This window comes from Euprymna scolopes, chromosome 26 (genome assembly GCF_053919585.1).
Source record: "Euprymna scolopes isolate OS-2025 chromosome 26, ASM5391958v1, whole genome shotgun sequence".
NCBI classification, from domain to species: domain Eukaryota; kingdom Metazoa; phylum Mollusca; class Cephalopoda; order Sepiida; family Sepiolidae; genus Euprymna; species Euprymna scolopes.
The window spans coordinates 35899243-35912259 of record NC_136507.1 but is presented as its reverse complement, the minus strand read 5'-3'; the positions used below and the strand labels follow the sequence as shown (position 1 = coordinate 35912259).

At 34.3% G+C, this 13017-nt stretch overlaps 1 protein-coding gene across 5 annotated transcripts in view; it reads right to left on the bottom strand.

Annotated features, from left to right (window-relative positions):
• Positions 1 to 13017, bottom strand: part of LOC145247986 (innexin unc-9-like) — an 849617-nt gene that overhangs the window by 634690 nt on the left and 201910 nt on the right. For all 5 annotated transcript variants that reach the window (XM_080109645.1, XM_080109644.1, XM_080109648.1 and 2 more), the window contains exon 2: positions 6591 to 6695. The gene's annotated coding sequence lies outside the window, so the exon portion shown is untranslated. The remainder of the gene's footprint in view (positions 1 to 6590; positions 6696 to 13017) is intronic.

Sequence of the window (13017 nt, the reverse complement as noted above, 5' to 3'; positions counted from 1 at the left end):
AACACGGGGCCTCACCCAGACGAGACCCATCCATCACGATTGATGCCAGATGGGGATCAGAGCGTTGATGATGTAAGGATAGGAGTTTGGTTTTGGATGCATTAAACGTAACCAGCCACGTCTTCCCCCACTGAACCACGCGCTCGAGATCAGAGGAGAGAGAATCAGTGAAAACTTTGTCATTTACATCCTTTGATGTGTTGCCTAGATGGTCGTGTCATCAGCATAGATGCCAACGAATGATTTAAGTGTATGTTTAGGGAGGCCAGGTTCTTTCCTAAACCCGTTCTCTTATGAAACCTTGTACCGCAGGGCTTCTTTCTTGTTGAGTTGTTCCCTCAAAGGCTACTCACTTTCAACCATAATTGATCATTACGCTATTGTGTCACTGACTACCTTATACACAATAATTCTTATGCTCGAGAGGCTTTCAGGTTTTGATAAGTAGTGACACCTTCTAATAAAGAGAAGTGTAACATCTTTGGAGTTTATAAGGAGTGTTGGGAAAATTATAGTTATAGTTGTAAGATTATGTCCTATATGTGTGAAGGTGCCTACTCGGAAAGTTGTTCTTCTTTTTTAATAAGCGTCCATGTGGAGCAATGATGAAGAACGTCTGAGGGAACCCGATTTCCCGAAATTTAGAAGCCTTCTACATAGCCTACCTTGACCTTCGTAGGAGAAACAGAGTTTCGATTATTGTGATTAAAAACATTACGTATACAGTAGATTTTTTCACTTGACCCGGGCTGACAATTTGTTGCCAAATAACGTGATCGTCATCTTTCTACTTTTTATAGTCTTTCTTTCTTTACCGTTGATAGCATTTCCATATATTTGCATACGCGCTATGTGACAAAAAGATGTCAAACGTCTGTGATGAAAAGATATCATCATCATCATCATCATCATCATCATCATCATCATCATCATCATCATCATCCAAACGCAAAAGACACTCAACACATAGCCATAACATTAGAACACCTGAAACTATTAGGCAAAGACATTAATCTTTGGTTGTAATCCTAACAGAGAAAAGAAGTTGATTGAAAAGAACACTACTGATATTATTATTATTATTATTATTATTATTATTATTATTATTATTATTATTATTATTATTATTACCACTACTTCTACTACAACGAACGCTATTGCTACTACTTTTGACCTTTTGGTCCAGATCCAAGTGTAGTATCTGTTCTTCAGATGTTGCACTTTCATTTCTTGTTCTCTTTCGGTGGAGACAATCTTTTAATTATTTGTGTACCTTTTTTCCACGTTAAAAAACGACCCTGGTGTCTAACTCTGTCCTCGTGGGGAGGCATAGTAAATAGGTACTACTGCTACTACTGCTACTACTGCTACTACTACTACTACTACTACTAATAATAATAATAATAATAATGCATGCTTATTGTCGTTTGTTCCCCGAGTTCCAGAGTCGAAAGTTTTCGTCATGGATTTGGTCGAGTGACTTCTCGACATTTGCCAATGATTCTATTAATGCGGACAGGGAATACATAGCTAAGTAGCCTGTGTGTGTGTGTGTGTGTGTGTGTGTGAGAGAGAGAGAGAGGGAGAGAGAGAGCGTTATGGTGAGCGAAGGGTTTGTGGATAGCAGTGTGGCAGTCGGATTTTCTTTATGGAATAGATGTCCACTTTGGTAGAGAATGAAGGGAAGCACAGGCAGAGAATAAGTAATTAAGAATGGAGGGTCAAGGGTCAAGGGTCAAGGGGGCGATGTATGCATGATGGCTTTAAAGTGAAACATGGATAAACTTTAGTTGGTTTTATCATTTATCAGAATTAATAGAATGTTAAGAAAGGATATCTTTAATTATACTGAAGGGGATATTTAGAAGAAGCCTAGCAATTGTGTGATGTGATGGTTGGGTTGTGAGATATGGCTCACTTCTAGAAGTATTTAGGTTGTGTTGTGCATAAATTTTATTATTGAAGGTTTATAGAAATTAAATTCGTTTCAGATAGAAATATACGATAGAAAATAGAAATTTATTTTTCTGTTCCAGATGGAGTTCGGAGTTAAATTTAGTTTAAAGTTAGATTTTTTTTGAAGGATAAAGGTTTAATTCTCAATGCGGGCGATACCAAGAACTCAAATGCAAATTAGTTAACATTTCTACACAAGCATGGCTGACGAAATTAGAGCATGTTTCAGGTCACGTTTGATTTTATCACTTCATATCTTACTAGGCAAACATCTTGGACTAGTTCAAGGGACACCGAAGTTTATGATTCTTTTGGCCAACTTCTCGACTGCTCTACGTTGGATGTGGTTTCGGTCTTTTCCAGCAAAGGATCTCATCTACTGAATTCAGGTCAATTTTAGATATCAGCTCATTGTGAGGGGTTCTCTCGGCAAGTTTTAAGGATTATATCCATCGTATGGTTTCATAATAACTGTGAGTTAATCTAGTATATTCAGTTAATGTAACAAACTAAATTTAGCGTCATACACTATAGAGAGAAAGCTGAGACAGACCACGGAGTACTGGTAACAGCGAGGGCACGCCAAAATTACTTATATATGTGACCTGCTACTCATGTCTAATATATAACAGTTTATTAGCCAGAGAAAAATAAACATCAATAAAGAGATTTGTTGGGAACCAGCGGACGAATCATTGATAAAATATATGATAGGCAGAAAATAAGATACTTTTTGGAGAATATATAGATAGACAGAGAGAGAGAAAGAGAGAGAGACAGACAGACAGAGACAGATAGCGCGTTGCTTTGATATTTACTTGCCTTCTCACGAGGACAGAGTTAGGCACAAAGTCGATTTTAATTGTTGGGGAAAATCAATCTCCACAAAAAGGGGCACTCTGGATAGGAACAAAAAGAAGATTGCCTCAGTCACGAAGGATTTCTCCCCCACTGACCGAGGAAAGAAAAGGTGAAGCGTAACCTCAGAACAGATACTAAACTGTGATCTTGGCCAGAACAAAGCGTTACAGAACTTTTAACCTCATGCGTTAGTGGAATCTAATGTCTTTTTAGCACTCCAATATCAATACCCCCGACCTAACAGGTTTGCAGCTAAATCATTTATAGAAGCCTTTAGATGCCTAGATATGTTTTAATCTATTGATGAAAGCCTCTTTCTTGGGATCCCTTTCCTTCAGAATACGTTCTCCGCTCCTTGTTTCCCTGACCGAACGAAGATGCATAAATTCAAACGTAATGTAAAGAAAAATCGTTTCCCTAATAAACATGGACTCTTTTTACAAAGCTTCACGCGCAATATGTTTGTGTAGATAAATAGTAATTAAAGTGAAAGAAATAAACTGCTAAAGTCGATAGTAACATAAATTTAGTATTACTATAAAAGTGAGCATTCTCAACCTACACACTCAACGGATTTTAAATCTGCAGACTTAGAATCTTGTATATAAAGCAGTCGGTATGTAGAAAAGTTTTAATCGTTTTTCTTTTTTATCCGGAAAAATGGCACCTAAGTGGTTAACATTACAAAATTGGTACGTAGGGGTGATCGAATTTTTATCTCTTTGCCAACTGTTTCTCGAATGCGCATGCGCGGTCATGAAACATGATACCTTCTTTATGTAAAGATAAGTTTGTTTGTAAAGAACGTGTCAAGCAGTTATAAAAGTTATCGCACTTGAATCATTATCTTAAGGCGTTGGGTTCGATCTCAACTCGAGTACTTTTTTACGCTTTTTTTTTTTAAAACATAATATTCGCACGCGCATGTCTCAGTTTCTGTATTAATAAAAAAGCAGATGTGTATTTTACGACCAGGCAACGCTGCGCGGGCTGCTAGTATATATATATATATATATATATATATATATATATATATATATATATAATAAATTCCAGAGCCAAACAACGTCGCAAGAGCCATGACAGTCAAAGAACCGGAAGTCCAAGACACGAGTTTCGCCCTCATTTGGGCTCATCAGTTAGACACATCCGAACTCAGGATTCGAAACCCTAGCCTCTTGCATGCAATGCAAGCACTCTACCAACTGAGCAAACTCCCTGCACACAAGAATTTCAATTAACCAACACAGATCAAGCAAACCGCGACGAAATCCGACTGTGAAATGAACCTACTTCGTCTCAACAAGGGACGCGGTCATCCAACCAGCTAATAACCCCAGCTAATAACCCCATATATATATATATATATATGTGTGAAAGGGAGAATGTGTGTGAGTGAGACTACTTCCCAAATTTTTCCTCAACGAATATTTGATTTGCAGACTTAAAGCTTGGTATATAGAGTATTCAAATATGCGGAAAACTTACTAATCGTTTTTCATCCGAAAAATTGGCTGCTGAGGAGTCAAAATTCCATTTTTTGTAAGGCATTAAACATTACGTTTTATACCGGTTAACGCCGGATACGGATTTAAGTAAATATTGAAAAAAAAAAAAAGAACAAAATCTTTTTGTTTTTTTGTTTTAATTCATATTTTTTATTTTAGCAGATTTTTTAATTTTTATATTTTTGTTTGCTTCCGATGTTGATTCGAAAGAGATTATATGTTTCTGTTTCAGGATGTTTTCCTGTTATTTGATAATAACATTATTATATTAATCGGTTATTCTATGATTCGATTATACCTTTATTGTATTAGTTTTTTGTTTTTCATTAAATTATCTGAAATTACAGACTGTCTTTTATGCCCATGCACCTAGTAAACTGATTTCGTTATATTTTCATGAAGAATGATTTCACGCTTAGGAGTGAAAACATAGCCGAGAATAAAATGTATCTGTCAAAAATTAAAAAAAAAGTAAAATAAAACTTACTATGTAACTATTAGCAGGGAGACCCGATGTTGCCTGGGATTTAATGAAGATCAACAAATATTTTACACTCGCATATTTTTATTGTCGTTGAAATCAGGGAAATCGCTCATTGTTCAATCAAATCGACTAATTACCCGTTCAAGTTATTGACCCCCCTCCCACGTGTGTGTGTGTGTGTGTATGCGTGTGTGTGTTCACAGAAAAGAAATTATAGAAGAAATTCAATTAATTTTTACACGTATTTAAAAATTCATTCACCGTATACTCCTCTAGTTAAGCAAATGTTACGATTAATTGTTATCAAAAATCATTCCCGTTGTTTTGAGCTAGGAAAAGATAACTCATGTTTTACTACTTAATTTTAACGACAAACGCATGTTTTTTGCTGGTGAAATTTACGACGACGTACTCTAAGAATTACAATTGTTTGTGGTAATAGTAAAATGCGAGATATGTTTTTTATAACATTTTCACCCCAAACAAGGCACATTGCCACTTTGGTGTAGGGGGCTACTATCAGGGGCAACAACTACTGGGGTACTATGTAGGGATTTGGGCAGCAAGATGTCGATTCACGTTGCACTTGCACTTCTGCACGTCAGTAGAGTTGGTGAAGCAGGGACTTGGAATGGAATTCCAAAGTCAAGCGATTCTGGAGAAGAAACTACTGGAGTAGAAAGATATTTTACATCTAGGGATCTCTACAGTGCGGGGTTGGGAATTTGCAGCCTGTTGGGTCTGTCGAGGGTGTTCACGTCGTGGGGGTTCAAGTGCTTGCAGTTCGTTAGAGCATTTACCATTAAAATCCTTGTAGAACAAGCAGAGGGGTGCAACGTTTCGTCGATGGGACAGAGGCTGAAGCTTAGATATCAGTTCAAGGCCAATCAGATTTGCGACTCTCTTTTGAACCTTGTCAAGGAGCGAGAGACTAGTAGCCGATGCACCAGCCCAAATATGACAGCAATACTCCATACATGGGCGAATGGTTGCCTTATAGAAGTGCGGGATAATTTCGGGTGTTAGTAGTTTTCTAGCACGGTAGAGAGAGCCCACCTTCCTTGCAGCGGTCCTGGCAATGCCTTCAATGTAATTGTTCAAACTCATGTTTCCTGTGAACGTTAGGCCAAGGAGTTTGAAAGATGTACTCTCATATAAAGAGTCGTTGACCATTGCTATAGGTGGTCGAGAAGGTTTCTTGTAGTTATTGAAGGAAACTAGTTTAGTCTTGGCGTCATTGAACGTGACCATCCATTTTTGTCCCCATTCCACAACAGATTGGAGGTCATTCTCTAGTGTTTCTGCCATTACTTTAGATATATGTTCATTTGTTTTCCTGTCGTTATAGAGGGTGGTGTCATCAGCATATATACCCATCCCAGAGGCAATTTTGTCGGGGAGGTCACTTCTGAATATCAGGAACAGTTGAGGTCCAAGGCTAGACCCCTGGGGCACTCCCGCATTTATATCATATTGTTTAGATGTACGACCGTCGAGGACAACCTGGATTTTTCCCTTATCTAAGAAGGATTTAATTATGTTAAGTATTCTACCAGTGATACAGTATGATGTAATTTTCCTGAGGAGACCCTCATGCCATACCCTGTCAAAAGCCTTAGATATATCTAGAGCTACCGCTCTACCCTCCCTCGCTTTGTCCAGTGAATGTTATATATTTTGTGAAAAGTTTTCCTGCCGTATTGTGCATGTTTGTAACAGTGGAGTTAAAGGCTGAATAATCAATGTTTCTATTGCAATGCGTTTGTATAAGAACTGCTTACCTTTTGTTTTTTGCGTCCTCACACATATATGCCATGGTGTTAGAGTCCAATATCTCGAGGCGTGTAATAAATCCATCATAAGAAATGTATGACTTGCGTACTCACCTACAATATAAGCAGAACAGAAAAAGAATAAACAATACAATAGTATATATATATATAGGAAGTAATATATAAGTAATACAATAAATATAGAAACAATACATTATTTAGAAAGTCATATCAAGGTAATCTTATAAATATAGAAAATAATACAATATAATATATAGAAATTCATATATAAGCAATATAATAAACATAGAAAAATATCATATAGTGCAGAGAATCTTATGTAGTGAACTAAACGAATATAGAAAATAATATATTATATAGAAAGTTATAAATAAGAAATATAATTAATATAGAGAATAATATCATAGAATATATAGAAAGTTATATAAAAAATATAATAATATCGAAAATTATATATAATAAAATATTTAGAAAGTTACATATAACTAATATAATAAATATATAATATACTATTCCATAATATATAGAAAGCTATATACAAATATTATAATATAGAAATTAATATAATATAATATATATATATAAATATATATATATATATATATATATTTAGGGGATTAGAATAAAAAACTAAGGAGCAGAGTATATTTGAATGTATTAGTGCATTAACTAATACAATTAAAATAAAACAAAGAAAATAGTGCTCGTTGTAATGTAGATATGTAATAAGTTCGATAAAGCTATTTTAATATTGAGTAAGCTGATTGATAATTTATAATTAAAATTAAAAATTAAAAATCGGTTTCACAAGGAAGAACAAACAAAACTAATAAATTGTACGATCGTTTCGGAAACGATGTTTTATTGTGATAGACATTGAGTCTTGGGCAATCATTTAATCATACAGTTTTTTTAAACAAAGTCTCCTCATAAGCAAAAATATTGGGCGGGTTCTTTTTCTAAAGACACCAAAAATATATGAATGCATTGACAATGATACGTACGACTTTTAGAAGGCGACCCATTAAAAGGTATTTATATTTTCGTTAAAAATATTTAAAATTTACACTCTCTTAATCTTATCCTTGAACCAGATTTTATCTTATTTTATTTTCATTTTATCTTACTTTCTTTATAAATATCAAAATGTAACTATTTTCTTTTATATTTTAAGTACTTTCCAGATACATCTGCCTCACTTAAAAGATGCTAGGTTTCAACATGTCGTGCATTTATAAGCTACAATCAACATCCAAATGAATGATTTGACGATAATTACAGTTTTCAAAAGGCGAACAATTAAAAGGTACATATATATATATATATATATATATATATATATATATATAAGTATATATATATATATATATATATATATATATATATATATATATATACTAGCAAAAGTACCCGTCGTTGACTGTCCAGTACTATACGTCGACTTTTATACAATACGTATTGCGTTATTACAAAATTTATTTACAATTTTCTGCTGGTGACAATCTTTGGTCTACTATAGAATTTGATCTTCCATTTCTGCGGCTGCTGGTCAATTATTTCTATCCTCATCAATACCTCATGATCGTTTTGTGGGGCACCAGCTGAAGCCGGAATCACAAGATATATTCGTTTAGGCGTTTTTGTTTTGCTTTTGTTTTTTCTTGCGCGATGTTCAGCTTGAGAAATTTATGATAGTTGTTTTTTTTTATTATTATCATTTATACTCCCTAGGATTTCACACACTTATCCACATTTGAAGTTAGAGACATACAATAATCTGTGGTATTCAGAGGATTCAAGATGACAATATGTTTTCACAGATTTCGAATAATCCCCCCCTATTTTTATATCCCTTGCAAATGGATTTGCATTATCCCAGCAGCCGCTAATCAGTGACATCTCGCCTAGAGCGACGGTTGATCTTTAATGGAATTTGCGCGGTAACAAGCTTAATTAAAGTTCCAGTCTTCTTTACACTCATCCAGTGGAGGTCTAGTAAGTGCTTTCCTTGCTCGGTCTTTTCATCTGACTAGGCGCAACACGATCTTTTCGTCTAACCCGGCGCTATATTGTGTTTCGCCACTCGATCCTTTCGTCACTACCACCACCACTATTATTATTTACTCAATAGAAGTAGTCACACAGGCCATCATAAAAGATTTCTCTCTGAAGTCTGAAAGCCAACCACTCTGCCCAGATTTCCAGTACTCCCCCACCTGTTTCGATAACCATTACAGGGGAATTTGCATTATCGTAATAGCCGCTAACTATTGATGAGCAGCGACCATTAGACTTCACAAAATTTTGTGTGGCGAAAAAGCCTCCCCAAAGTCATTGTCCTATTAAACATACATCCAGTGGAGGTCTGGCTAGTGCTTTATCTCCCTTGTCTTACCATCCTATTTGACCCTCCTCGCTTATTAGGTGTGGCGTTTTTGTTGACACGTACCGTACACAAAAATTTCGGGGGAAGGTAGGAGGTTATATGCAGTTCCAATCCCATGATTCCATGTTATACTCTTTTGTGTTTTATATATGTAGCATTTTCTGCATGCCCACTTTGTGCCTCTAGGTCATGTGTATTTGTCTCCGCATTCAAGGGGTTTTCTTAATATTTCAGCAGTTTTTATTACTGCCATCCGTTGTCTCCTACCAACCATCCCTCTGCTTCCAATCTCCCCCGTTCTGTTTTCAAAGCTTTTTGGTATTTTTTTCTCGTGCTCTTCTTTTTCTTCTTCTTCTTCTTCTTCTTCTTCTTCTTCTTCGTAGCTTTTCCTGCTAATTATTATGTGTCCGCAATAAATGATATTGGAAGCGCGCCAAATTCTAAAAACCGAGGATCTCGCTGCCAATATTAGATCTGATCGCATAAATTATGAAAAGTATTTTCGTGTTTTATAAGCAATTTTTACGCTCTGTATTTGGACTCGTCCCCCGTTTCTTTCCATGTGTTTTTATCTTCTTGCCTTGCTTCTTGTGTTGTTTGTTTTATTCTTCTTGCATGAATAATTGTTGGAAAATGAAATAAATAGTAGCGCGAGTAGAATTTGGCTGGCTCCGTGTCTTAGGGCACGTAGTCGAATGCCCTTCGCACACGCACGCACGCGTACAAATCGAAGAAAGATTAAAAACAAAGGACGAGAGTATGAGTCAACAATTTCCCGAATAAAATGGCCGCAGACTGAAATCACACATTCATTTCTGCTATTATATGAAATGAGAGGTGATAAACGTTTGTTTCCCAATATATATATATATATATATATATATATATATATATATATTATCAAGATTGATAATTGTAAATTATGAATCAGTCTCAAAAAGAGAAATAAACAAAACCAAATTGAGTGTACGATCGTTTCGGAAACAATATAAATTTTTATTAAGATTTAGAATAAGTATTGATAATAGTTGAAAAATCCTTTTGTTTTCGAATATAATCTCGTCATTAGTAAAAAAGCAGGGGAGGGAGATGTTTTAGACACCAAACTAAACTAGAATTTTTGTAGTAATTAAGGCGAATAGTCCTGAAAATATTTAAAACATATGAAAGAAGTTGTAAACTTTATGTTGTGAATTAAAATAGAAAATCAGGAGAAAATTAAAATTCGAAAAAAGAAAATTCATTAAATACTTTATGGATTTTCATTAGAAAATTTTTTTTAAGTACGTCATGCTGAATTTTGGCGTCGAATTATTGAAATAATTATAGTTTATTTTAAATTTAAAATGCTGGCTTAATGAAATGTTAAACTGCTTAATTAGTGGGCGTTATATATATATATATATATATATATATATATATATATATATATATATATATATATATATATATATATATGGTGTCCGTAAAGTTACTATACAGTCTTATTGTTTTATTATATTTGTATTTATAGTTAATATTTTTTACAGGTTTATTTAATCAAGCATGCCACGTAAGACTGTATAGTAACTTTGCGGACACCCTGTATGTATATATATATATATATATATATATATATATATATATATATATATATATATATATAATATGGCGTTTAATAGTTCTTAATTCCCTTCGGTCTCTTTAGCAATTGTGTGGTGGTACCGAGGAAGAGGTTCGGCAAATGGAGTTCTTTCGTGGCGGCTTTCGAATCCCATGGATAACACGAAGTGTCTCTCTTTCTCTTGAAAGTGTGTTATATATGAACAAGCGAATTATTAACCGGAATTTATAAGAATGCCTCATCTTTCTTTTCAGTCCATGTATTTCTTTTTATCCCTGCTCATTGCATGTCAATTCAGTCATTGTCCCGGCGAGAGAAACGTTCCTTTTTCTTTTCAGCGTCCTCATCTATTTTACATACGTCAATTTCTACACGATACAAATATATATGAAGATAAGATTCTAAAATAATATACATTTTTATTTATAGAACTGATAACAAATAATTCTAAATTAATCTTATAATAATAATAATAATAATGATGATGATGACTATGATGATGATGATGATGATGATGATGATGATGATGAGAATTATAATAATAATAATAATAATAATAATGATAAAAATGATAACTATAATAATAATAGTGACAATGATGATAATGATATTAACTGTGATGATGATGATCATAATTATGATCATGGTGATGATAATAATTAAAATAACAACAACAACAACAATAATAATAGTAATAATAATAATGATGATGTGAATTATGATGATGATGATAATAATAATGATAACAACAATAATGACGATGATTATAACGATAATAACTGTGATAATGATGGTCATAATTATGATCATAATAATAATAATAATAATAATAATTATAACAGTAACAATAATAATAATAATAATAATAATAATAATAATAATAATAATAATAATAATAATAATAATTTGTAAGAGAAAGTATCAGAATATTCAACGGACAGTAATACTCAACACGAGCATCGGAAAGGCATCCGCCACTCATATAAAACTGACAATTCGGGTATGAGAGAAAAACATTTCACTATCCCCTAACAAGTGAACGTTTACATGGTCTGTGCCACCTTTCTGTAGAGCAGTGAAGCATAGACAACCTACAGCAACGGAAAACTGACAGAACACATTTCACATGCGCAGGCTGCAGAGAATTCATAGAATTTCTTTGAGATATTAAGCTACAAACAATGCTGTGCTCGCGAGGCCTTCTATCCCCTCCATGTCTATCCGCCTTCGTCAAAAGAGGACAATGGCAAAATACACTCTCTGCGGTAAACTCACTACTGGCAAAAGGAAAATTGATCGCCCTTAACTCCGATATGTAGACGAGTGCAAATGCGACATAAACGAATTTGATACTGAACCTATCAGCTGGGAGCCCAAAGCTAAAGTCCGAAACATCTGGAGACAAACGGTAAACAAAGTACTGATCACTAGCGAAAGGCCAATCGCTGAACGGGCGAAAATCAAAGGACTATTCACGAGGGTCAGTAAACAAAGTTCAAGAGACCTACAACATGACACGCGGACCTTCGCCTGAGATGTCTGCAACCGACAATTTGCATCAAAGATAGGCTTATTCAGCAATACAAGGCGATGTTCACCGCCGCTACAGGCGCAAGCTGTCTTTTATTAGGACATCTTTTAATTTTCAAATTCAAAATAATTTTATAAATTCAAAGATGGCGTAATTAAAAAAAATGAAAAAGGTAATTCTAACTTCTCTCCAAATTTTCGGATTTTGCAACAATGTCCATATGCATTTATTTGTTTGCTCGTTTGTTTTTAATAGAGAAATGTTTTTCTCCTGATGAGTTAAGGGCAAAATAAATTAATCGATGGATATAATAGTTAAATCACTGATCTTGCGCTAGAAAATTAGTGTTTTCAAGAATTGTGCATGTCAATAATGTTAAAGGAATAAATAAGATGGTCAAAATTCTTGAAATTTTAAATATAGTCTTTGTCATTTTTTGTTATATATATATATATACATATATATATATATATATATATATATCAGAGAGAGAGAGAGAGACAGACAGACAGACAGACAGACAGACAGCAGATAGAGCGTGAGAGAGAAAAAAAGAGGTAAAGGACGGACTGGGAGAGACATGAAAACAGAATAATAAGCGGAGAGAGGTCGGAGGGGAGCGTGCCATTTCAGTAAAGAATACAGTCGTAAAGTAAATATTGATTTATACGATGGTGCGAAAAAAGAAAGCGAATTAAAGTGACAGTCTGTCAGGGAGACGAACGCTGCAAAAATAATTTAAAAACGTAAAACGGCAAATTAATATATATATATATATATATATATATATATATATATATATAATAAATTCCACAGCCAAACAACGTCGCAGCCCACAAGAGCCATGACAGTCAAAGAACCGGAAGTCCAAGACTCGAGTTTCGCCCTGATTTGG